The sequence below is a fragment of the Mesoplodon bidens genome (assembly GCF_964165515.1).
Source record: "Mesoplodon bidens genome assembly, chromosome: 18".
Classification (NCBI taxonomy): Eukaryota; Metazoa; Chordata; class Mammalia; order Artiodactyla; family Ziphiidae; genus Mesoplodon; species Mesoplodon bidens.
Genome location: NC_138175.1, coordinates 20,969,645 through 20,997,303, shown reverse-complemented (window position 1 = coordinate 20,997,303; position 27,659 = coordinate 20,969,645).

The following is a 27,659-nucleotide window of genomic DNA, read 5'->3' as shown; positions in this document are numbered from 1 at the left end:
CATCATCTCTCAAATGGGCAGGTGTCACAGCCTCTGGCTTTCCATGGTTCCTGGGATAAAAAGCAAAATCATTGGCATGGCCCACATAAACTTGCTTGTCCTGGTCCCCTTCTCAGGCTTATCTTGCACACCAGACCACACTGGCTTTCTTTTGGTTCTGGGGAGGGTACTAATCCCCTAACTGCCACAGGACCTTTGCACACCTTCTTCCTTGGAATGGGATGCTTGTTAACTTCAGATCATAGCTTAAATGTCATCATATTCTTTCTGATCTCCCAGACTGGGCCCATCCATCATATATACAGATTGCAATTTTACATAAATTTTTAGGATTGTAAAATTAGACAATAGGATGGCTTATGTCTAACTCCCTATCTACCTAGTAAATCCTCAGAGAAGAGGGTGAGAACAGGATTATGCCTGGTTTTGTCCACCACTGCATCCCCAGCATCTAGCAAAGCACCTGGCACAGAGCAAGTACTCAACGGATATGTCTGGGTGACTCCCAGCACCAAGGGCAGTGTCTTTGGGCATCTGTGTAGATAGGATTGCTGGTCTCAATCCTTAGCTTTGTCCCACCCCTTCTAGACATGCAGTTAGAGAAAGGGGGGCGTGGGGTCTCTTAAGAAGCCCTTGACTGCACTCAGCAATGGCCAAGGAAACTCCAGAATGAGAACTTCACCCTCCTCAGTGTCATCTTCTAAAAACTGGTTCTGGGTAAAGTTCTTGTTAATTTAGTATTCACAGGAGAGAATGTATTGAGTTTTTCTTTGCCACTTAGCCTATCCCCTCCCTTTTTCCAGCCCTTTTTCTTTGCCACTTAGCCTATCCCCTCTCTTTTTCCTTGGCCATTTTTCCTTGGGTTTCTTTCATGAAAGCACTTTGGAAATTATCTAATAATAGACCAGGGCCTTAAAATAGCTCCCTGTGCCCTGGAGTTTACTGAAGGCACATCATAGGTCACTTGGGGCTGGAGGTGGCTCTACACTCACCAAAAGAGCCCCTCTTTATCTATTTTATATACTGGGATTCCACACAGAAATTTTTATGAGAGATTTTTGTGACTAGAAAGAAAAAACTGTTGTAGAAACCACTATTATGTTATTCGCACAACCCTTTATAAGTACAGATCAGAAAATGGCTCCAGGAGCTTAACTGACTTGCCCAAGATCACAGATCTAGTATAAGACAGAGCTTGGACTCAGTCCAGGACATGGGACTTTATACAAGCCATGGAATGATGGTGTGAGCCAATTTTATCTATTCATTAAGGCACAGATGAATTAAGTGAACGCTTCGGATTCTTACGCATGGAGAGAAACCAACACACCATTTTAATACTGATTTCTTCTAGGTGGCAACGTTCGGCGTAAACTTATTGTCTTCTTTGTGCTTCTCTGTAACTTCTACAATGCGTATGCATTAATTTGAGTTTTAGTGAAAACGTTAGAAAGTAAAGAAGTATGATTATGAAGTAAGTCAAGGGAATAATGGGAAAGCAGAGGAAAGTGTCCTGTTCATGCTGGGGTGACTGATTATTTGGAACTGGCTGTGAGCCTTGATGATAAAACCAGGTGTTTTTCCAGCAAGGCATTATCTAGGGCAGTGTTATGATACTGGGTCACAGTTACTCCAGCAGCTTCTGAGACAGGCCAACCTGCTCTGCCAATTACCACTTGTGTGAGCCTCATAGCCTCTCCGAGCCTCAGTTTAGCTCTTTGTAAAATGGAGGAAATAAGCCCACCAATACTGGTTCAGTTTCTTGATTGTATGTAGCAGAAGCACAACTTAAACTAGCTTGGAGCGCAGAAAGAATTCACTGAGCCTCATAAATGAAGAGCTAAGGAATCTCGTTGCAATCACAGCTCTTTCCATCTATGAATTCTGCCTTCTCCTTCCTAGCTCCTAAGCACACTATGCCCTTGTAACTGGAAAGGCGGACAGCAGCAGCCTTGCTCATACCCTCCCAGGTTAGCAAATCTGCTAGAAATAAAACCTCTCTCAGAGCCCACCTGCCACACCCAAGGATGATTCTGATAGGCCACGTTTGAATCCCATACCCAAGGATGATTCTGATAGGCCACACTTGAATCCCATACCCAAGGATAATTCTGATAAGCCACACTTGAATCCCATACCCAAGGATGATTCTGACAGGCCATGCTTGAATCCCACGACCCCACCCTTCTTGCACAGAACCAGTCACTGTGACCCAGTGATAAAGAGTAGATGGGCCCAGCCGATCCCGTGTGCCCAGCTGCACGCCTAGTAGCCTCTGTCCTGAAGACCCAGCTCTCCTGTGATGCTGAAAGAGGCCACCTCCTGGCCAAACCAGATGAGGTGACTGTTTCCACTGGCCAGAGGGTCCAACTGATGTGTGCTGTTAGAAAGGTTAATTAGCTTGTGAAATGCATCAAACATCAAAATATTGCTAAACAACATTTTAGTACTTAGCAAGGGGAAGAGAAAAATTCTAAAATCAAGGTGACAACATAAAAACAAAGGATATTTAATCAGAAAAAAAAATAGGACCTTAAGAAGTTAGGTTTGGGAGAAAACTGTCATGGTGCAAGGTTCAGAGAAAACAGGTCTGTGTCCCCTTCCATGGACTAAACCCTTTATGGCCACCAGGTCTCCTTTTGCTGTTTAACTACTCCGAAAACTGGAGACAATGCTCCAATGCAGAAGATACTCCTCCCTCAACACAACTCCAAATAAATTAGATATTGAATGAGACACTGAGATTCTGACAAGAATACACGCATAAAAAAAAAATGGGCCTGGAGCTGTTGGGAGATGATAAATCATCAGTTTCTCTTTAATAAGATTGTGTCTCATCACCATCTCCTGTAAGGGATTTGACAGCTTTTGTTTTTAACCTGTGGAGATTAAAATCAACTTCCAGCTACAGCTGGAGGCCCCAAACCATACAACTGCAAATATATCAATTAATCAATCAATCAGCTGGTCAGCAGATCAGCAAATCCATATCAAGGGCCAAATCTTGCTGGGCATCTGGGGCAGAGAAAAGAATCAGAAAATATGCTCCTGCAGATGTTAGAGGAGGGAAGCCAGGCTTCAGAAGGCATTAACTCCAACTTTTAAGGCAACAGTAAACCTATTTCCATTAGAATTACTGGGCCAGCATATCCCACATTCTTACCTGTCTTGTTTTATGGATATGTTTGATTTTGGACCCTGGATTAATCCACAGACTTTGACTTACACCTTTGCCCTGCTCAGATGTCCACACTGGCAACATCACTCCCTACATATCAGCTGGGTTTATGGACCCTACCTGTGCTCCCAGGGCATTTCAGAGGAGGCAGAAATGAGGAAGAAATAAAAAGTTAAAAAAAAAAAAAAAGAAAGAAATGAGGAAGAAGACTTGGAATGAAGCTCAAATTTCACCTCCACCACTTACTACTTTGGTAGCTTTTCAAAGGTTATTCAGCCCCTCTTGGCCCTGGTATCTTTAACTACCAAAGCAGAAATAACAACATGTGTCTTGTAGCCCTGCAAGGATTAAATGAGATCACCAATGTAGAGTGTTTAAAATGAGGCTTAGTTCAGAGTTAATGGTTGTTCATTAACATCACATCACCATTGGTGGTGGCGATGTTATTTCAAGCATCAGATGGGTTGTTCCTAGGTTGGATTTTTGTTTAAGTATTTATAAAAATGTGTACAGGCATGTTTTGCTCCAGTGCTTTTTCCCCCTCTCCAAATGGACTTCCTCACCCTACAATAATCCTATTAAATTCTACAGACTTCCACTTACATGACAAATACCCTGCTGGCTTCAGCCCAAACAAAAACTAATTGTCCCCTTGTTTGTCTGTGTTTGCCTTTGTTTTTCCAGATGAAACATTTCAGGCTCTGTTTCTTTGTCCCCTGGCATTTTTTAACAACCAACACTATATGAGTAAGCCACAAAGATAGGGTTTCCTGGAGCAAGGAAGGAAGAGTGTGTGAAGCGAGTGGCTCTATTTGAAGCCACAGCTCTTAATTTCAGTAAAGAAATGGCTGAAGGAGTGTGACAGAGAGGAGAGACTACCAACTCGGAGGTCAGAAGAGGCAGTGTCTTCATTAATCCTGCCTTCCCCCTTCTACCCCCTATGAGCTACATGACTCTGGGTATGTTAATAAACCAGTGCAAAATCAACAATTGTTTTCTCTTCCAAGAATGAATTTGGCCTGATTTATAGGCATTATTTTCCTCAAATATTCCTTACAATGATATTAACACGTTTGAGAGTCATCACCATCCTTGAAGTGAGGAAATCAATGGAGGAATTTCCATGGGAGGTTCTGGAGAAAGGAGCCCAAGACAGAAAAGTGGAAGATTCAAGTTTAAGTCCTGGTCCTTCCATCAAAATCTGGGTGACCTGGAATAGGCCTTTCTCTCCATGCTGGCCACAGTTTATGCATTTGAGAATGGGGGGATTCAGACAAAAGGATCAATTAAATTTCCTTTCAGCTCTGGCACTTGGTGACACTCCAGTCCAAGATTCTCCATGTCATAAAATCATACTGCCGTTCTCTCTCCTCTCAGCTGCCTCACCAACCACACCTGCTACTTCTCGCTTGTCCACGACAATAATAACCAATATTTGTCGGATGCCAACTACGGGTCCAAGACTGTGTCCGATGCTGTATGTGCTTCATCTTAGTTGATTCTTACCACAACCCTCTGAAGCAGAGGCTATCAGTATCCCTCGTTGATAACTGAGGAACTTGAGGCTAAGAAACGTTGAATGACTTCTTAACTCAGAAACTTTACTGGGGCCCCACATTGCTGTACTACCTCTCAACTATTATGACCTGGGCTTCCAAGATACAGAACTTGCCAAGGTCACCTCTTATCTTCCCAAGGGGCCTCTAAAGCATCTCCCTTTGTTTGTCAGGTCTTCCTGCCCCATCCAGCCCACACCTGTTGTTTGGGCTTTGACTCAGGTCTTTGATGGGAGGCAACGTGGGGTAATGGAGGGTTCAGAGACCTTGGAGGTGGACTGAGCAGAATTAGAGTCCTATCTCAGCCAGGCACGAGAGCGTGCTCTCAGATGACCTCCCCAGGCCTGGCTGTCCTCGTCCAGGGCACTCCTGCCTAGGAGGCTATTGGGAAAGTTAAGTGGGACTCTGTAGATTAAGCTCCAGGGACAAATGCTGACACACTACTGAGCACTACTCTTCCCCTATTCATATCCCACTTTCCTTTAAGACCCAACTCTTGAGAGCTACTTTTCTGTTTTTGGAATTCATCCATCCCTCCTTGAATCAGTCCAGGTTCCAATAAGAAAGGGATTGTGTACTGAAAACAGGGTGATTCCAGGGGGATTATCTTTGAAGGGGCTGTGTACAAAGGTAAGGCGAGAGGGGACTAAAAGCACTAAGCAATAACCTGAGGCTTCAGAGCAGCAGAACTTTATCACACCTAGGACCAAAAGGCTGAGGGACGGGAGTAGTTACCAGAAACCAGAGAGAGAGAATAGAAGACAATCAGCTTCCTTGGGAGAAGCAATGATCTTTAGTCATGGACCCAGCCAAGCCCAGTGGAGACCTGGCAGGGAGCAGTTAGGGGATAAATACTCTGACCTCACTCCTGGCTGTGAAAGTTAATTCCAGAAACACAGAACTGGCCTGAGCTATTTTGCAAAAACACCTGGACAATACTGACCCTTAGTCAAGGCACGAAATGTACTGAAAAACAGCATTGCTTTGTAACTATGAGTCCAAGGCATTTGGGGCTGGTTTGCACCCACTAGTTAGCAATGGTTATTGATAATGGTGACAGCGATGAAGGCACTCTCTGACCTCCCACCTAACTCTTTTCAGAGCTCCCCATTGGCTGGACCCAGTCGGAAGCAGCATGCAGAAGACCCCACTGATGTCATTCATGCAGTACAGCTTCTGGGGCAGACAGCAGGGTGGAGAAGGAGAGAGTGGATCTCCCCAGCACAGCGTTTTCCCCTGCATCACCCTCTCTGGGCTCTCTTTCACATCAGAAAAGTATACGTGTGGGTGTGCTGGCCTCACCCCCTGACCATGAGCCCCTAAGAACAAATGAGCCCCTTCCTTCCCATGGTCACCACCCCCAACCATCTGGGTGCTGGGCACGGAGTAGGTGCCTGGTAAGTGTGAGGGAACCTCCAGGTCCAGCAAGCACCATGGAGGATCTTCCTTTCCCCAAGATCGGTCCTTTATTTTTGTTGCTGCCAAAGACCCTGCCAGTTGCTCAGCAGCTCCAGAGACATTTCTGAAGGTGGAGAGAACCAGCTGAGGGGAGAGAGAGTGTTTGCAGGTTGACGTCTAGTCATAACAATTCTCCAAGTGCCTCCCCCGGTGACATTAGATAAACAGAGATGGGAATCACATTTCAGCGTGACAGCTTAAAAGGCATGTCAAGAAACAATTAAAAAGATCTAGAGCAACCCAGTCCTGAGAGACTTTGTCAGCGTGACCCTGCTTCCCATCAGGGCCAAGGTGGGGGTGATATGGCCCCGGAGCCCACACTCAGGACCTTGAATTCTCTAAGGCCGGATCCTCTGAGACCTGGGACTGGAGGCTAAGTGAGCCTGGAGCTTTCGGCCCTTGACTGCCTGTCAGTGTTTGTGAAATCACCTGCCATCAGCAGCACGGAGCATCCATCACCGCTGGAGCACGTTACCCTCCAATACTCGTCAAACCCCATCCGTGAGGAATAACATTTTTAGAGTATCAGCTGAAGGACGTGCTGTCTGCCATTCCTTTAGATCAGCAGTTTTCCAGATTATCTTCCCCAGAGGCCTGGAATTCCTGGGCGTGTCCCTGAGGCTCCCTAGAGGCCAGTCCCCTGCCTCTTCTCCAATCCAGAGAATGCAGGTCTTCCCTATTACACACGGGATCCCGGGGTTGCACGTAGGAAATCAATTATCTTTTAAAAAGTGGATGCTGATGCCTTAAAAGAATAAAAGCCATCCCATTAGCCTAGATTTCAGGCTGCGATCAAGCCAGATGGAGAGAGATCTGCAAGCTTGGGTCATGTTCCTTTGCTCTGCTGCCCTTAGAATTTCTGGTGCTAAACTGAGTCTCAGTGGAATCCCATCAGCCCACCTTGTAGGAGCCCATGAAATCTCACCATTTGCAACAACATAGATGGAACTTGAGGGTCTTATGCTAAGTAAAATAAGTCAGAGAAAGACAAATACCATATGATTTCAACCCTATGTGGAACCTAAAAGAACAAAACAAACGACTCACAGATACAGAGAACAAGCTGGTGGTTGCCAGAGGGAAAGGGGTGTGTGGCGAGGGGCAAAATCAGTGAAGGGGCTTATGAGGTACAAACTTGCAGCTATCAAATAAATCAGTCACGGGGATGTAATGCACACATAGGGAATGCAGTCAATGATACTGTAACAACTCTGTACGGTGACAGATGGTGACTGTGGCGATTATTTCATAACGTACAAAAATATCGATTCACCTAAGAAATCATACAAATGAATCTATATGTAAAACAGAAATAGACTCAGACATAGAAACTAAGCTTATGGTTACCAAAGGGGAATGGGAGAGAGGGCAAGGATAAATTAGGAGTATGGGATTAACAGATACAGACTACTGTACATAAAATAGATGAGCAACAAGGATTTACTGTATAACAGAGGAACTATATTCAATATCTTATAATAACCTATAATGGAAAATAATCTGAAAACATATATATATATATATATATAGTAACTGAATCACTTCGCCGTACACCTGAAACTAACACAATATTGTAAATCAACTATACTTCAATTTAAAAAATAAATAAATAAATTCAGTGAAAGCAAAAATATATATATCGATTCACTATGTGGTACATCTGAAACTAATATAATGTTGTATGTCAAGTATAACTTAAATTAAAAACAAATTAATTAATTAATTAATTAATTAAAAAACTTAAAAAGAACAGCTTTTTGAAATTCCTGAAATGCCTCTTGAAAGACTCCTTTTGGCGAATCCATGAGACCATTTCCTCTCCTGTATCAGGAAGAGTTGATGCAGTTTGACTGTGTCCGGTGACCGCACTGGAACCTGGCTCTGCCTTGGCCTCTGGGAACCTCAGTGCCAGCGCTGGAGCCCGCTTCCGAACCTGCTCTTCGAGACTCTAATCTCTGCCCCACTCCCTCAGTGACTTATTTTATCATTTTGGGTTGCCTTCAGTCTTGAGAGATAACTGCAGAATATGTGCATCCTCCCTCCTCTGTGGAAACAGAGGGAGAGAATAAACACAGAAATAAATAAAAATAAGTGGCCCTCCAAAAAAAAAGGAAGCAACCCAGTTCATTTGGTTGGGCTTTCACCACCACCTCAAACACGTTCTAATTCTGATCTCCTGTGAAATACACGGATTTCCTTATTCCCTGATGGCAAATCTCTGTTGGCTCCCAGCCTGCTGGCTATAGGAGGACATCCAGGCTCCCTCGAAGGATGGAACTCCAAGGCCTTCGCGATCCTAATTCACCAGCCCAGTGCCCGCTTCCTATACCCCCATTATGCTAAAGCATCCTCCAGTCCCCAAATCCACCCAGCCCTTTCCCATCCCAGTCTTTGGCACACATGGTTCCTAAGCCTGTAATGTCCCCTCCCTGTTTTCCCCATGGAAATTCAAGACCAGGAGTGTGTTCCCACTCTTCTGGCTCCCAGTGTGGCCAGCTGCCCCCAAACCCGGTTTCTTCAGGCTGAGTCATAGCTCTGTGGTCACTCACAACACTGAACTTCCGGGCTTCTCTGTTAGTCTCTCCCACTACACTCCACCCTCCCTATGGACAGGGGGACCCCACTTTACAGGACAGACTTGTAGATGGCATAGAGGGGGCCCGGCAGAGAGGAGTTCCATCCTCTGTTTATGCCACAAAAGACAGGCAGACAAGAACCCTGAAGCGTCATTCTATTGCTCACTGTCAACACAAGTTTTAGAAACGGGGATGGCCGTGGTCACTCTCAGCTCCCCCCTCCCCTGCACTCCCTGAGATCATCTCCAATCTGGAAATATATCTGCAGGTGTGAAGCCCGAAATTTGTTTTTCTGTCATTGGCCCAGTCTCGGGCTTCTGATATTTTTAATTCCTACACTGAAGAATCCTTATTAGTTTTGCTGAGAAGAGAGGGCATAATCTGAGGACCCATGGAAGCTACATTTGCTTCCATTCTGCTATCCTGATTTATGACACAGAGTGAGCCTCCTGGGATAGCATGGTGCACCAACAGAGCTGTTGTCTTTGCACACCCACGACACATTAGCAGAACCACCCCCCCCCACGCTGAGCCCTGAGAGAATTTGGGGTCACAAAGACTTGACTTGAAACACTGGTTCACCTACTTACCAAGTGTGTGTGTCCTTGGGCAGGTATTCTAACCTGTATAAGCCACACTGTGCTCTGTACAATAGGGAATATCATATTTTATTTCCCCTACAAGCTAATAAGACAGGCATAAGGAATAGCTATAGTCTAATATGTCACTTAACCTCTCTGTGCCTCAGTTTCCCTACTTAGAGAGTAGGGATTATATGCATGCCTACTCCACTGGGCTACTATGAGAATTAAATATGAAAATGTACGTATAGAACTCAGCATGAAGCCTAGCTATGAATGCTTATTTATTGTCTATGGCCATGTCTCCAAGAGATGAAAACTTTCAGCCTTTTGTTGTATTTTCCGCTGATCCAGGGGAAGTGTGACCTATGGCTCCGATGTGTGCTGTGTCTGATAGCCAGTGTGGTTTCCCAGGATATTCCTGGATATTCCTGGCAAGGACTGTCGCTGCCAATTTGGACAGATCCCTTTGATTCTAACCTACACACCAAAGCCACAGTCACTGTCTGCCAATGAGCCTCTTGATGTCTATACACCTCTGAAGCTTTCTTGCAGGGTAGCACCCCCTTACCAAGCTCTGTTGTTGTCTGAAACATCCCCATCCATCCTCCATGCCACCACCTAAGGCTCCAGTGACATCCTTCTACCCAGAGTGCTGGTCACCACATTCTAGGTACCTCATTCAACCTGCCAACTTGTAGCCCCCCCTCACCTTACCCTGTGGCTACTGACATCCCATCTAACACCGCCTCTCTGGTAGGGGGCTCTGGACTCAGTCAGCTCCCCTCCAAGGCAACCAACTGCAGCCTGCTTGGAAAGTGAGGCGCATGGGAGAAGCACTGACACACTAAGAGCCTTCACTGTGCTGGTGCCCAGACAAAGAAGGCATTTACCCATCACCGGGCCTGGGGAGGCTGCCATTTTTCTTCCTGAACTCTTCCCATGCCCAAGGGATGATATTTAATTCATGATGCTGGGGCTAGAAGCATTGCCAGATATATTTCCTTGATGATTAAACATTAAACACACAAGTATTTCAAAGCACTTGAAATAACTCAGAACTAAGGAAGGACTAATTGCTTCACTCTGTGTATTCAAATAGCGATGTTATTTTTTTAAATGCATTCTTATGTCAATGGCTGCATCAGTTAATTGCAAATTTTCCAACAGTTAGCTATAGTGTGATTAAAGCATATGAAAATAATCTTTTAATTAGCTTTCATTTCGAAACAAATAGACAATTAAACCAAAGAAGTAAGTGTGAAAATTCTGTTGGTCTGCTTTTTCAGGGGGGACACTTGTACAAATAATGACTGTATCATTGGAAATTATTTCCTTGGCTAGTCTAATGGTTGTTACAGTAATTTCATCTTTTCCTTTTACATCCCTTCTATTTCTTATAACTCCATACCCTTGCTGTTTTCCCCAGAAGCCTAAGATATATAACTAGATAATAATAGCCTTTTTCAAGAATGTCTTTTTGAGCGGAGCTATTCAAAGTACCAGCCAATTCTTATTAAAAATATCACCGTACATATCACTGGTATTTAAAAAGAGGAAATAATTTTGTTTGGGCCACTGAGTCATTAATACTTTCGCCCACCTTATGAAGCAGAAGTGAGCCTGCAGTGAGAAGAGAGAGGCTAAGGGCATAAGATTTAAGTAGGCATGTACTGTCTCAGAGTCTGTGCCTCCTTATTATGACCTAGGTGCCTTATTTGCCTCGCTCTAGTCCCAGCCTTACTATGAAAAGTCACAGGGCACCTACTACATGCTTAGTGCTATGCAACAACCAGTTAACGACAAGAAAGGGATTATAGAAATCTATTTGGTCCAAACCCTCCTGTGTTACATGTAGGGAGACTGGGGCGCAGAGAAGAGGAAGGAACAATCTCCTACAGAGAAAAGAAAGATGGAGATGACAAGGTCCTGGTCCCTGTCCGTCTAGTCAAAAAGCATTTGGTGGGCATCGCCTTGGGGTGTGGCATGTGTGGGAGATCACCAGCCTCCAGTGGGCAGCGCTACCCTGGAAGGCACACTCTGTAGAGCACAGCAAGAGAGCTGAACCTGAGGAAACGGAGATTAAAGGCCACTCTTTGAGCCGAGTGTCCCTGGGTTAGTGACTTCACCTCTCTGAGCCTGTGGATCATGTCTTTAAGTGAAGATAATATTTATGTCACTGTGAGCTCCAAGAATAGTGATAGAGAGAGTATTTCACAGTAACTGACACTAAGTAGAGCATAATAATGACAAGAGGCACCATCTCATAGAGATTGAACTATGTGCCAAGCACTATGCTAAATGCTTTACCTGCATGATAGCATTTTAGCCGCACAACAACCCATGGGATAAGCATTGCAAACTTCATTCTATAGGTAAGGAGACAGGCTCAAAGAAATGAAATGACTTGTCCAAGTTCATGCAGCGGGTAAGTAGCAGAGTCAGGACCTAAACCAGTTTCATCAATTGCTGATGTTCAAGCTGATGTTCACACTGCTATGCTAAAAAAAACCCAGAGAAAATGGAGCTCAAACTTGGAAACACACTCATGGCTAGTAGGATTCTTAAGGAAATCCCTATAGATTTAAAACCCATCATCCCATTCCCTCAGCTCCCATCACAAACTCAATTAACAGTGCCCAGTAACAACATCAGCAGCTAGAGGAGTACTGTAATCTCATCATGATGGAGATGATGTATAAGACGCAAAAAATCAATTTCCACAAGATGGTACAATTGCATCTAGATACTTTGAGACCTTGATAATAGAACCTCAGCATGTAACAGAATCACAGAATTCAATGATTAGAAGGAATCCTAGCTTCTGTGGCACCCAACTCCCTGGCACCTCTGGCATAAGGTAGTACAGCCTTGTTCACCCCCCATGAAAGGGGTCCCTTCACTTCATCAGAAAACCCCTTCTCCGCAGGGCATGCTTTCTATACGCCTTATCTCAACCACTCTTCCTGTAACCTCAGGAATTCTGACACACGTGGGGTTAAATCCCAGCTCCAGCACCAGAGCTAACCTGCAGGGAGGCAATTAACCTCTCAGAACTTCAGTTTCCTCTTTAGAAAGTAAAAGGAATAACAGCTACCTATCGCAGGGTTGTTGTATTAAATGAGATGAAGCACATAAACACATTACCTGCTCTGTCTAATCTCTCCATAAATGCTAACCCCTGTCACCAGCACTCTGATGATGTCAGAGGGAAGCAGGGCAGGACTTGGGGGCCCGAGGCAATGGAGAAACGGGATTAAGGAGGGTCCAGCAGGCCAATCTGCAAGGGGCAGAGCAGAGGTAAGGTCGGGTCTCCCTTCCCAAAGGGTAATCAGTAAATAAACAGTTGTTGTATTGAACAGAGTTCCCTGTGGGGATGCTTCAGAGCCGGGGTTTCTGCAGCTCCGTTCAGATATCATTTGGGTTCCGCTAAATTCTCGCCAGAATGTGTTATCACAAATTACTCTGTGACTTGGCAGAATTGAGTGAAATGTGATCCCAAATCATAAATTGACGGAGTGGGGCATTCGCACTGGCGCATTCATTTACACCATTTCATTTCACTCTTTCAACTGCTAAAACGTTCAGGGCTCCCGCGGGGAGAAGTAGAAGGAAGACCCTGAGTTACGACGTGTCCTCGGCAGCCTTCCCTGGAAAGCAGGGGCGAGCGAGTGCTGCTGATGTGTGCTGATGTGCAGAGGATGTGGTGGCAGTGGGGAGCGGCTCGGCTTTGGGGTTTTCAGAGGTCAAAGCGGGGAGAACAAACTATAAGGACTCCGGGATGCCGCTTTCTTTTCTGCATTGAGGACTGGTGAAATCACAGAAAGGCGAACGAAATTCGGGATTGTCCACTTCGTCCTCCTCCTTCCCCACTTCCTACTCTAGCTGTTGGGATAAAATCTCTAACCCTCCCAGACTTGGAGGCAGCAAACGCCAGCTCTGCTGGGCATGTAACAGGAACATCTTGAAAAGCCAGCATAGGGACCTGCAAAGGTTCTGCCCAGGGGCGGAGAGCACCGGGTACTCAGTGACCTGAATCTCAGACACTAAAACCATCAGGTTTAAGTTAAGACCTTGACCCTTCTAGATTCCCCACCATCCACCCCACCACTGATGCTCTGAGTGAGATATTCCCCCAACCTCATCTACTGACAGAATGAACCCAGGGTACTGTGCCAGGGAATAATATGGGAAACTGATCTTATCTGAGGATCAGTAAAGGATTTACATGAGGAAGAAAATAATTTTTGAGGTTTGAAGAATGAGTTGGTATTAAATACCCAAAGGGAGGTTGGAGGGCTGGGGCATTGCGGCCAGTATCTGCAAAAGCTCTGTAGCAGGAAGGAACCTGGCAAATAGGAAGAACTGAAGGGAAAGCTGTGGGCTGGAACAGACAAGGGGATGGAGACCGGAGGGCGAGGATGCCAGACATTGGGGTGGGCCAGACGACAGCAGCCCCAGGCCACAGTGAGGATGTTGGCTGGGGTAACAGGTCAATGTGATTAGGTTTGAGTTTTAAAAAATTAAATCTGTCTGCTAGCTGGGGACTGTAGGCTTTGTCAGGAAGGGAGGGAAGTGGATTGACTAGGTGGCTATTAACAATGGTCCCAATGAGGGTGATGAACTTGGGCCTGGATCAGGGAAGATGGAGCAGAGAAGATATATCCCAGAGATGGCTAGGAGCTGAAATCAGCAGAACTTGACAATGGGGTGTCTATGGTGGGAGAAAGACTGAAGCATCATGTTTGGCCTTAGGTGTTCATCAAAATGCTCACCTGTGCCAGGTAATCCAAAGCCTAACAAAACAGTCTTCATGAAATCAGATTTGATGAAAAAGCAGGACTGTGGTAGGCTGCTCATTGAAAAATACAGCACACGGTAGCCCTGCTGCTCTTTCTAGAATTTTCAGTGCCATGAACTGGGACTTGACATCTTTAGACATATTTTCTCTCTAGATCTGTTCTGAAATCTGTTTGATGTAAAGTTGTTTCTAATGTTAGTCTGTAGAGGAAGAACTACTGAATATTCTGTGAAACGAAAATTCAGAAACATATTTGTTTTTTCTTTAATCTCATCAAAAAGCTCCATCAGGATACCTAAACCAGTTCCAGCTTTGCCATTAACTTGCTGTGTGACCTCAGGCAATTTTCTTTCCCTCTCTGTGCTTTCATCTCTATTTTGGGAATGCTGAACTGAGTAATCTGTAAAGCAGCTTCCAGCCCTAAAATCCTTCACATACCATTTCAGATACCATTTTTGCACACGTGGAGGAGAACATGCTCGTAACTGCAGGTAACTGAACTTCTGTTTCACATTGAGTATTGCATACTCGGCTCCCTACTTTAATTCAGAAAGTTCTTTCAAACAAAATGCAATATAATTTACAGTCAATTTGGAAACAAATTGACTCTAATGAAAAATGTTCCGAGCAACAGCATCGCTTTTATAAGACTTACATTTTCCTAATGGGCACCAAGGCAAAGGGAAACATCCAGAGAGTTACCAAATCTGCAAGGCCCCGAGAATACCCACCACTTAAACATTGCTGTTTGTTCCCAATAAAATTAGCTACACGCTAACCTGCACAGTTGGACTCCTCGAATGATGTTTCCGAGTGGTACCAATTCATATCTCACGCCTCCCAGCAGAGCCCACCTGACAGCGCCTCTGCCATATCATGCAAAGGAACATCTGGTCTTGCTGTCTCAAAGCTGCTTCCAGGAATATATTTGTACTCCGTGCACAGAGCTGTAGATTTAAATGTCCCCCACCCTCCACTCTCGCTGCCAATACCTGACTTTGGATTAGATCATCATCACCATTTCATGGACCATGGCAACAGCAGGGTAACTGGTCTACCAGACTCCAGCGGCCCCGCTCCACTCTTCTATGTTCTGTGTCAGCTACCAGGATGTTCTTTATAACAGGCAAGCCCGTATTTCTCACCTCCTTGCTCCCAAATCCCTCTGCTGCTCAGGATGGAGTCCAAGCCCCCAGACATAGCATTCCAGGTCCTTCAGGAACTGACTCCAGGCCACCTTTCCAGTCTTACCTGTCCAGACTTGGCCTCATACGCCTTCTTGCCCAGACGCACTGGCTGTTTTCATCTTCACACACATAACATCCTCCTCCACATTGGCCTATTTTTACTCACACTATTCCCTTTGTCTAGACTAGTCTTTCTCTGCTTGGTGTACACCTGCTGATTCGTTCCACAAATGTTTGAGCACCTACTATATGACTAGAAATGACAGAATATGTAAGCCAAACTCTACGAGAAGACAAATGAATTGAGATTTAATACTCTGGAAACAATCATTTTGCAGGATGCTTGAGAATGACCCTCCTAGAACAATGATATTCAAACTTAAATGAGCACACAAGTCACCTGGTGATCTTGCAAAGACGCAGATTTTGATTCACCCAGTCTTTGATGGAGCGGAGCCAGGGAATCTGAAACTTCTACCACACTCCAAAGCAGTGTCCATGCTGCCAGTCCAAGGGCTTTGAGTAGCAAGGGCATGACCTTCAGATTTAGACTCAACTGGATTCAAATCCCAGCTCTGCCGCCTCCTTGCTGTGGGAAGCTGAGCAAGTTATTTCACTTGTCTGAGCTTCAGTTCTTTGACAGTGATTTGATAACCAACAGATGCTGGTTATTCAATGCTGTCTACTCAAGGAACTGTGAGATGAGTGGGGGAGACACACAGATAGACAATTAGGGCGTAGCAAGATGTGTGCTATGATGGGGTACAGACCCCGGAAAAGCTCCAAAGACTTTCTAAAGAAAACTATCTCTGATCTGAACCTTAAAAAGAGAATAGGAGTGAGCCGGTCAAAGATGTGGGTAATCCAGGTGGAGAGAGTAGCCTCACCAAGGAAAAGAGATGAGAGAGAGAACGAGTGTTGGGAAGGAAAAGTAAACTGGCTCCATCCACAGGGCAAGGGGCTTGTCGGAGAGCAAGGAGGATTGGGACTGGAGGAGTGAGTGAAGACTCAGTCATGAGGGGGCTTGTATGTCATGTGTGGAGTTTGGGATTCCCCCTGAAGACAAGATGGAGCTACTGGGACTTTAAGCAGGGGAGTGACCTGAGCAGACTTGCCTCTTAGTTTGATACACTGAGCTGCCACGTGGCAGGAGCCAGAGTGGAGGAAAGGACACTGGTCAGGGGTGGGGGGCAGTGGGGAGAAGGAGGTTGCTGCAGAAAGAGGCTTGTCATGTGCCTTTGAAATGTTAGTTGAATATACAAGTGAATAAAGACTTAGTTACCTCCTTTCTTTTCTTTTTAAATTGAAGTAGAGTTGATTTACAATACTGTGTTAGTTTCACATATACAGCAAAGTGATTCATATATATACATATATATGTACTCTTTTTCAGATCCTTTTCCATTACAGTTTATTACAAGATATGAATATAGTTCCCTGTGCTATACTGTAAAACCCTGTTCATCTATTTTCCTTATGGTAGTGTGCACCTGTTAATTCCATGCTCCCAATTTATCCCTCTGCCCTTCCCCTTTTGGTAACCGTAAATTTGTTTTCTATGTCTATGGGTCTGTCTCTGTTTTGCAAATAAGTTCATTTGTACTAATTTTTTAGATCCCACATATAAGTGATAGCACATAATATTTGTCTTTCTCTGTCTGACTTACTTCACTTAGTATGATCATTTCTAGGTCCATCCATGTTGTTGCAAATGGCAATATTTCATTCTTTTTCATGGCTGAGTAATATTCATATATGTGTATATATATATATATATATATATATATATATATCTCACATCTTCTTTATCCATTCATCTGTCAGTGGACATTTAGGTTGTTTCCATGTCTTGCTATTCTAAATAGTGCTGCTATGAACACTGGGGTGCATGTACAATATCTTTTTGAATTAGAGTTTTCATATTTTCCAGATATATGCCCAGGAGTGGGATTGAAGGATCATATGGCAACTCTATTTTTAGTTTTTTAAGGAACCTCCACACTGTTTTCCATAGTGGCTGCGCCAATTTACATTCCCACCAACAGTGTTCCCTTTTCTCCACAACCTCTCCAGCATTTATTCGTTGTAGACTTCTGAGTCATCCCCTTTCTTGAATACACTGACTTCATTCCTAATATTATAAAGAATCCAGTGATATAAACAGACCATCTCACTGCTCTAGGTCTCACCAAGCAAACTATAAAAAATATTGGGATTTAGTTATATTCTAAATTTCTACTAACACGGGGGCAGTACTCTCTAACTGAGCTCGTCTAGCTAGTGAGAAATGGGCAGTAATGAATAAAAGTGGCTACAAAAACGTAAGATTGTCAAATTTTGTAAAACCCTTTTCCCCACTGAAAACGGTATTTTCACGTGCACTGTATTATTCATTTATCTCTGCAGCTTTGCTTCCAGTCGTTGGCTTCAGGCCCCAGAACTCTGAAAGCTTGTTCCCAAACATGCGTCCATGGACTTTAGCCTGATCCAAGAGAAAGTTTACATTGGAAGGTGGAAAATGAGGGAAATGAAGAGGTAATTATTCTCTTTAATGGAACTGTCTTTATTCTGAGATTATATACTTGATATCTAGAGGGTGGTGTTAAAATGTCCTTTAATGAAATGAGGATGGTAGAAAGTGGAAGATATTTTGTTGTTATTACTTTGCTTTGTTTGTCCTTTCTCAGCCAAATAATAAGTTGGTTATTCTAACATGCTCCAAAAATATTTTTGGACATTTTAAAGGTTTATAAAATCTAAAAGTTTGAGGTCTACTGTTCTACACCATTTAAAGGTCCTTTTCAAGACATGCCAGACCAAGGTAAGGAGACTTTATTGAGTGAGTTTTACTCCTGACACCAACTCATTGGTAATTGCTACCTAGAAAATGTATTGGAAAGGCTTCTGAGCCTCATCTGTAGCTCAACAGGGGGAAAATGTGTTAGAATCCATTAGTGAGGTCTGTCATGGATGGGGGCGGGGTGGAATGGCAATCCATTTGCAGTGGTATGCTAGTAAATATTTAACAACTGCTCTCTAAAAAGAAGAAAAGCCCTGATGTGTGTCACTGGCCAATTTCCATGGTAAAAATGCTCTCCCCATGGCTAAGTTCAAGCCCTCAACATGACATCACTGAAAGCAAAGTTGGGAAGAAATGTACCCAGTTGGCTATCACAAATTGGCACAAGCCAGCTCCAGGGCGCCATAGCACCCTGGCTATAGATTTGCTGTTCTGATTCTAGACAGCAGGGAACCACTGAATGCATGTGCTTCAGTCTTACATCCACAGACCACAACTTCTTCCCCTTGCTCACGTGTCCATAGATATTCCTTCGGTCAGAAAAGCACTGCACATTTCTATTTCTTCTACTAAATATGGTTTATTTATCAACTCTCCTTTTTGTAATGCCAGCATGAAATGAAATGCGTGATCTCAGAGACCTCTTGCTGGCAAGCACAAGGACACTGAAACGTGAACAGTGACCTTGAAACAAAGCTATTCAAGTGAACTCCCTCAAGGGGGACTGGCATTAGGTGCTGTGGCTGATGGAGGCCTAACTGATATTTCCTGCTATGGATACAAAATAGACCAGTGCTAATTAAACAACTAGAGCGTGTTATCTAGTGACCAAAATTAATTGAGTCAAGGTGGTATTTCTAGGCTGAGCAAGACAGCTTTCTGAAGAACATCACATCCTAATATTTACTAAAATACTGAGTCATGATGTTAAGCCTCAGGTATAGGGCCCAAGCAAGTCCTACAGTACTCAGTGCTGGTTTTGTCATTTGGCTTCATGCGCACACAACTTGCACCCTACCTTTTTTGCACCCATCCTCTCCAACTCTACTCTGGAGCTCAACTCCCTAGGTTGAGGGAGAGCCAGGTACTTGGTCCACCCTGGGGTTTTAGGATCTGGGAGTAGGTCTGGGATGAGTTTGGAACCTAGAGTATGGGATACCGTGTCAAAGGCAATAGGTCCATGCAAGCCTCCAATGTACATCTGTGCAGGCTGTGCACTGCACAACTCCAGGGTGCACCATTTTATGTGAATATGGCAGCCCTCCATCTATAGGGCCTGGAAATGAGGCAGGATTTGGAGTAAACGGTCAGTGATGAACAACAAGGAAGACTGATGAATGGAGTTGAGGAGAAAAAGAAAAAACCATGTTGGGACTGCTGTAGTTGAGCCCATTGATGGAGAAAGAGCTAGTAAGTATGTAGATCTTGCTTGAAGTAGACTCAACATTGTACAGATGGGGAAGCTGAGACTCAGTGAGGGAATTGCTCATTGCCCTGGAAATGAGGGGACCAACAGAAAGAAGGTCTTTCCTTGGGTTAAGATTACCTGGGGAGAGGCAGCCCTTGCAGCTCAAGACCAGGAGTGCTTGTAAACTGAGCACGTTGGTAGGAGTGGGAGTACAGGACCAGGGCAGAATCAGAAATGAGTTGAGAGTCAGGAAATGGATTCCAGAGGATGCTGCATGAGCAGGGCAAGGGTTGGGTGACCAGATCCCAACCAGGTTCCCCAGGACAGGCTGCATTCCTGACCCCACCTGCTATCTGAATTCACTTTCCTGTTTCTTAAAGACAGCCACACTGGTGTTCTAGCCAGCACTGAAATGCCCACACTTCACAGCACCCCTCCACAAGCCTGCATCTGCCCCAGGCTGGTCTTCAGTCCAAGGCCCTCCCTGATGTTGATTGAAATGGGCAGATACCACTGCCTAGAGCGGAGAGAGGACCAGAGGAAGAAGGGAAATAATGTCACGTTACTAAATTGCAATGGAATGGAGTGTAGAACGATGCATGTGTGGTCACTGGCACACATGATTCCATCACATCCTCACAGCATCCTCTTACCTGAGGTGTAAGAATTCTGTTCCACGTTCTCAATGTCAAAGAACTGAAGCTCAGAGAAGCGAAATAACTTGCTCAACCTCCCCCAGCAAGGAAGCAGCAGAGCTGGGATTTGAATCCAGTTATGTCTAAATCTAAAGGTCAAGCCCTTGCTACTCAAAGTCCTTAGACTGGCAGCTTGGGTACCGCCTTGGAGCTTGTTAGAAATTTCAGATTCTCTGGCTCCATTGAAGACCCACTGAATCAGAATCTGCATCTTTGCAAGATCACCAGGTCACCTGTGTGCTCATTTAAGTTTGTATATCATTGTTCCAGGAGAGTCCTTCCCAAGCATCCTGCAAAATGATTCTGCTTCCAGAATATCAAATCTTGATTCAGGGACTTCCCTGGTGGTGCAATGGTTAAGAATTTACCTGCCAATGCAGGGGACACGGGTTCAATCCCTGGTCCGGGAAGATCCCACATGCTGCGGAGCAACTAAGCCCATGCACCACAACTACTGAGCCTGTGCTCTAGAGCCCGCAAGCCACAACTACTGAGCCCGCATGCCACAACTACTGAGCCCACATGCCTAGAGCCCGTGCTCCGCAACAAGAGAAGCCACCGCAATAAGAAGCCCGCACACTGAAACAAAGAGTAGCCCCCGCTCATCACAACTAGAGAAAGTCTGCGCACAGCAACAAAGACCCAACACAGCCAAAATAAGTAAATAAATACATAAAATAAATAAATGTATTTTTTAAAAATTAGTTCATTTTTCTTCTGGTAGAGTTTGGCTAAGATATTTTGCCATTCCTAGCTGTGACTTACCCCAGAGCAAGAAAAGTGTCAGGGGTGGAAGCTGTTACTTCCTCTTCCATTTCTTTGCAAAGGAGAGAGAAAACATCACAGCCATGTGTGACTTCTCTCATGGTGATGACACAGCCAAGATGAGGCTTGTTTTAAGGTGAAACAACTGCTCTGGGCTGGCCACTATCCCAGGGCTTCATCTGGGTGTATGTGACTTTTCATCGCCTCAGCTGTCAAACAGGAAGGAATTCAGTGTAGCTTGCTGATGCGGATGCTGGGAAAAGTAGAAAGGGACAGAGACCATTGGATTTCACCTCCCTTCTCCTCACACTGTCAGAACAAGCCCACTTCTGTCACCTTAGCCCGTGGGAAATTATAGGAAGAAATTATACAAAGAAAAATGTCTAAAAGGAATAACCCATTGTCCATTTGGATGAACATTCCCCTCTCACAGCCCCAGGTGGAGCATACAATCCCTTCTTCTTGTCCATAGCTGACCAGCTCGAGGATGGAGCAGAGATGGCAGGGCTCTCTCAGGTTCATACATCCATTCCCATTCTTATTCCCTCTCCCTCCTTCTCTCCTCTTTCCCTTCCTTTCACTTCCCTCCCTCCCTCTTTTGTTCCCTACTTCCTCTTCACTCCTTCTCTCCTCCCCCACCCCATATCTGGAATTGCAAAACAGAGAGAGGAGTTGTCAGTTAGCAGTGACGGGGTATGGCAGGTATCCTGGATGCCCCCTGCCCATGCCCTCTAGGTCCCCCCCTCTATATGCTGAAAGCTGCTTCTGACAAACTCCTGTAAGTCCCCCTGCAGGAGCGTGCTTGGCCAACACACAGAGGAAGTGGGAAGTGCTGAAGGTTAATGCCCCCAGAGCTGCACTGAAAATGACTAGTGAGATGTGAGATATAAATACCCCGGCTCTCGGGCCCCTTGTGCAGACTTCCTTGGAGACACATACTCCACACTGATGGCCCAGGTTCCCCAAAGGGATGAGGTTCCAGTTGCTCAAAGTGATAACCTGCTTGATAACACATCCTTTACTGGCTGCCTTGCTCATCCCTTCCTCACAGCCTCACCCCCTTTCTGCTATTTCCTGGAATCACCTTCCAAATAAGCACTGGTACTCGAAGTTTCATTTCAGGATCTGCTTCTGAAGTCCATCTCAAGGAGCTCTCAAAGATGAAGTAAGGGGTCATGGACAGACCCGGGGAAGCCAAGTTCTGAGGAAGCAGGAGAGGCAAAGGCAGAGGAGAGGATGAAAAGTCAAAGGCACAGCGGGGAGGAGAAGCCAGGGCAGCCACCGTGGTCCCCGGTCCCCAGAGCAGGCACAGCTCCAAATGGCCCTCCAGGCCCAGGAGTCCTCGTGGAAAGCCCTCTTCCTTAGAGACGCCAGAGAAAAGACCCGACCCTTGCCCCCTGACCCGAGAGAGCCTAATTAGATGGGCAAGGCAAACCAAGACAAAAGGAGGGGCAGCCAGGTAACATACTAGAACAATAGTAGCAGCTAGCGCTTCCTGAACACTATTGCTGAGTGCCTGGCATCCTCCTAGGCACTTTCCATGAGTTCACTCAGGAAATCCTCACAACCCTGTGGAGGTCACTGTCGTCATCATCAGTTACTGATGAGGAAACCGAGTCACAGAGAGGTGAAGGTGAGTGACGTGCCACAGCTGTTAAATCTTAAGTGCCAGATATAGGCTCCAACCCACACGGTTTATCCCCTAACACCAGGCTGGTCAATACAGCACTTGCTGTGGCACTGCCCTCCTTTTAGAGGTTGGGTTTTCATATTTCCAGAACATATTTCTCATTTTGAGAGGAAAAAAAAAAGGTTGCTATGGTCTCCAACAGCTCCTGGCTCTGGACCTCTTTACTTCTTAAGTGGATTTGGTCTCAAGCGATGTTGGGTCCTGAAGAAGCTTGGATGGAGTCACAGTGAGGCAGGGGCGAGGCTGAGGCACCAGCCCAACTCTCAGGCCAGAGCCAGGGAGAAGGATGCTCATGGAGCATCACACGGTGGACTGCCCTCCGCCAGCAACCGCATGCAACCACGTGCTGAGCACAGAGTTAGGAGCTTTATCTGCTTTATAATTTATATATATGCTTTATAATTTAATGCCATCCCCTCTCTGCTGAGTATGCTGCACGAACCCCATTTCAAATCTGAGTAGGTTGAAGTTCAGATAAGTTAAGTGCTAAGCTGACCGGAGCCCCCTGGGTCTCTCTAACTCCAGAAACATATCCCTGCCCAGAGAATCTGGGCTGACTCTGATCTGGCTCTGGTCACCCAACGTGCTCCATTGGGTGGCTGGGACACGTGGGCAGGACTCTCCAGAATGGGCCCTGGTGGCCAGCCATCAGCAGTGGAAGGACGCAGGGAGCTGGGCATCTCCAGGGTTGAGGAGGGTCTCATAAACCTCAAGACTTTGCTCAGAGACCCATCAGCATCTACATTTATATTGCACCTCCCACCCCTCCCAGGTCTGCTCTCGTCAACCTAAGGCATCCTCTTCTGATTCTACAATAGGAAGCCTTGCTTGGACTCACCATGAATCCTCCCAAATCTGTTTCTAGGCGTGGGTTCCTTCTGCTTCCTGTAGGGCGTGGTTTTCGACATTCAAAAGCCAGTAAAGGGCTTCCCTGGTGGCGCAGTGGTTGAGAGTCCGCCTGCCGATGCAAGGGACGCGGGTTCGTGTCCCGGTCCGGGAAGATCCCACGTGCTGCGGAGCGGCTGGGCCCGTGAGCCATGGCCGCTGAGCCTGCACGTCCGGAGCCTGTGCTCCACAACGGGAGAGGCCACAACAGTGAGAGGCCCGTGTACCACAAAAAAAAAAAAAAAAAAAGCCAGTAAAGAAATGAATGACTGGCAGAGAAGTGAGGTGGAAAGGAAATGAAGGGCAGGTAGCACTGGTTAACGCTTCAACACTGTGTTGCCCCTGAAAACATTAATTGTTAAACAGCTGAAGTCATCTAGCATTTACGGAAAGAGTGAACCTCAAATGCTGTTGCGTTTTGAGAGTTTTTTTGGTGGGGGGATGCAATTCCTCATTTTTCTTCTCCTTTAGATTCTAAAGGTTTGTGCTAGTTCGCTTTTTCTTTTATTTTTTCCCCCAGAGATTGAAAATGTCAAGAAGGAACCTCAGCCAAAGTCTGATTAGAAGGTGCTCCCACAGGAGGGGCTGAAAAGAAGCTTTTTAAGAAAATAAAAATAGAAAAAGCAACGCCGTGGCGTAGGCATTTTTGCCACTAAGAATAGCAGCAGTCAGCTTCGGGCTCCCCGGGCCCCTCTTCTAAAGCTCATTGTGGTGGGAGCTAGAATCCATTTTCTGTTTCAATTGACGTTAATTTCATCCTGGCATATTTCAGGCCTCTCATCACCAGATGATTCATTGCTGCATGTAAGTGAGTACAATCAGCTCAAATATTTGTAGTCTTCATGCAATTGCTGTAAGAAAACAGGGGGCTGCATGCCACAGATCGCCCCCTTGTCGCCCGTCCCCGCCCCGGGGCCAACGTGCTGGGTGAGAATGACAGGCAGCGGCTGGGTCCTCTGTCCTCCTCCACTTTGCCGACTTAGGACCACACAAAGCATCCCTCCCCCTGGAGACCAGCAGCTTCTGGAGGGAAGATATTTTCACAGAGAGGGTTATGCTCCTGACAGCCTGGCCAGGAATGTTTCCAAGGGCAATTCAGAGGAAATGTTGGCAGACCTACCCTTCCATGGTTTTCTAACCTTTGCGTCCAAGAAACTCTCAGGGTATGTTTTCTTGGTGATAATCTCAGCATCGAAGAATCACTGGGCAGGATGAGGCCTGGGACCTCTTCCTTGCCATCCCAGGGAGGAAATCAAAAACAGAGTAGGGGGGCTTCCCTGGTGGCGCAGTGGTTGAGAGTCTGCCTGCTGATGCAGGGGACATGGGTTCGTGCCCCGGTCTGGGAAGATCCCACATGCCACGGAGCGGCTGGGCACGTGAGCCACGGCCGCTGAGCCTGCGCGTCCAGAGCCTGTGCTCCGCAACGGGAGAGGCCACAACAGTGAGAGGTCCACGTACCGCAAAAAAAAAAAAAAAAAAAAAAAAAAAACAGAGTAGACAAGGCTCATCAAAGGTTAAGTAGCAAGGGAATCAAGGTTAGAATCTAGATCTCCCGACTCATGGTCCAGACTACATACAGCTGCTCTTATTATTCTATAGGTTTTAGAATAATTTTTTCTGATTATTAAAAGTATTCATGTTTACTATAGAGAATGTTCCAAATATGGAATATGCTCACTCCATGATCCCAGTACTCAAAGCTAGTCACCATCAAAGCCAGGTGCACAGACATTCAACCTGTGCAGTCACAAAGGGCTTTGCACATAGAAGGGTCCTGTGCTTTGTTTTAATGGTCTCATGTTTGCCATCTTGAATTTCTTCACTTTTGAACAAGGGACCGTGTGTTTTCATTTTGCACCGGGCCCTGCAAATTATGTCCCTGGTCCTAATCACCACTGATATTTCAGCACCTTCTCTTCCGGTGCCTAGCATCTTGCTACATCCCATTCATTAATTCCATTGTTCATCCAACAAATGTTTACTGAGCACATACTACATGCAAATTACAGAATCCCATGAAAATATCATTGAGAAGAAGCCTTCCTTGATTGCTCTATTCCATGAACACAGACAAATGTGCTAGAATTGTTGCCCTAGGAAGATTAAACTGGCTGTCCGTGGAGAAAAGACTAAAACTTATCTGATTCTAAAACCAACCACCACACAAGGAAGAGGTCAGGCAGAGGGAAGAGGTCAGGCATGGTCCTTTGGCATCTATGATCCTCTACTCTGCATGTCCACGTGTGTGCAGTGCTCTGATAGAGGCAGTGAGGGCAGGGCTTGAAGGACAGACAGGCATTATTTACATGCCAGCAGTGGCTCAGAGAACTGACCTGTAATTGCAGACATCTCTACAACCTAGCTGCAAGAAATAAGACCAGACTGCCAGTTCCTACAAAGGCCAACTCCACAGCCATGGCCCAAGCACTTCCAGTGGAAAGCATGACATTTAGTAATTGCTCTGCAGACCCAGCTCTGTCCTGCGTTTCCCAGCATTTTTATGACTAGGGAGTGGCAAGGGATTTCTTTGCCCTAGAGTCTAGGAAAAGATGCTTTTCAAAGCAGTGAAGAGCTATTTCCTCCAAACTGAAGGTAGAAAAGGTAAAAGAAAGAGAAGAATTACCCCCAATTACATGGTAGACACTGGAAATGCAGAGGACAAGCTCTGTAGGGTTTAAATGTTATATCTCCACAAGAAAAAAAAATTAATGTAACCTTTCTTTCTCTGGACCAAAGGCATCTGATATGGATGCTCCACATTTATAGCAATATATCCCACAGGATATTTGAAAGCTCTGATTTAATCTTTAATTTCTCCCCAACAAGGTGAATGTCTGAATTGAACCACTGCAATAAGACAGAGGTTCCAACTCTATAACTAGGTGTTGCTCTGAGTCCATAAATATTTACTTGCCTTCCAGAGGTTCTGGAAAAGGGGAATGGTCAAAAGTTCAATTGCCTCCTTGGTATCTGACCCCACTTATCTCGCTGTTGAACACCTCCAAGGGTAACTCTCAAGACCCAACGAGTTGAGAGAAAAATATCCTTTAATATAGACCCAGATAACATGAACTTCTCACCCTCAGTCTCCCTCTTGGAGACACTGTTCCACTCCCACTGTTTCCCTGGATTTTTCTTAGAGAAGCACCAAACTTGCCACTGAGAACATTCAAATCACATGGCTTTGACTGGGCTTGAGATAATTACCGGAGAATTTCTCCCATAAGATAATGTCTGCTGCTGCCCGTCTTGCCCCTCCAATCCATACTCCTTACTATGACCAAAGTGATGTTCTAAAAGGCAAATCTAACCATGTGTGTAGAAGATGCTCCATATCCCTGAAGCTCACCCGAGTAAAGGGCAGCCACGATGGAAGGTGCCATGCGCGCATGCAGTATGCCACCTCAAGTGCACGCTGTGATGTTGCTCTGTTTTTCTACCGCTGGGCTTTCTCTGGAGTCACAGAGTCAGCTGAACCCATGATTGATTAAAAGTCATTTGACTGTAAAAATGACCATCACACAAGGGAGAGGCCAGGCAGAGAGAAGAAGGTCAGGCACGGTCCTTTGACATCTATGGTAATTTACTCTCCATGTCTACATGTGAAAAGTGCTCTGAGAGAGGCAGTGAGGGCAGGGCTCGCAGTGCAGACGGGCATTCGTTACAGGCAAACAGCTGTACGTGCAAGGAATCATTGCCTCTGAGGGTAACCTTCAATTAATGATGGATGGGAGTCAGTGGATAAATGCCCCCTGCTTCCTATCTTCAGTGGGACAATTCTGGGGCACGTTCTACACGCTTCATTAAAGGATCCCCAGCAAGACGGAGATCTGCTTTGCCCATACTTGGTACCAGCTCAAAAACACACAGTTTCCACTGTTCTTCCTTCCCTGTATCATTTTTCACACCCCTTCTGTTTCCTGGGATCACCCTCCAAATAGACCACATGCACCCAAGTAGACCACATGCACCCAAGTACTCATCTTAGGCTCTGCTTTCAGGGGAACCCAAACTAAGATACCATCTCATTCTGGGCTTTAAACCCCTCAAAATCTCTTTGTGTTTAGGATAAAACTGAA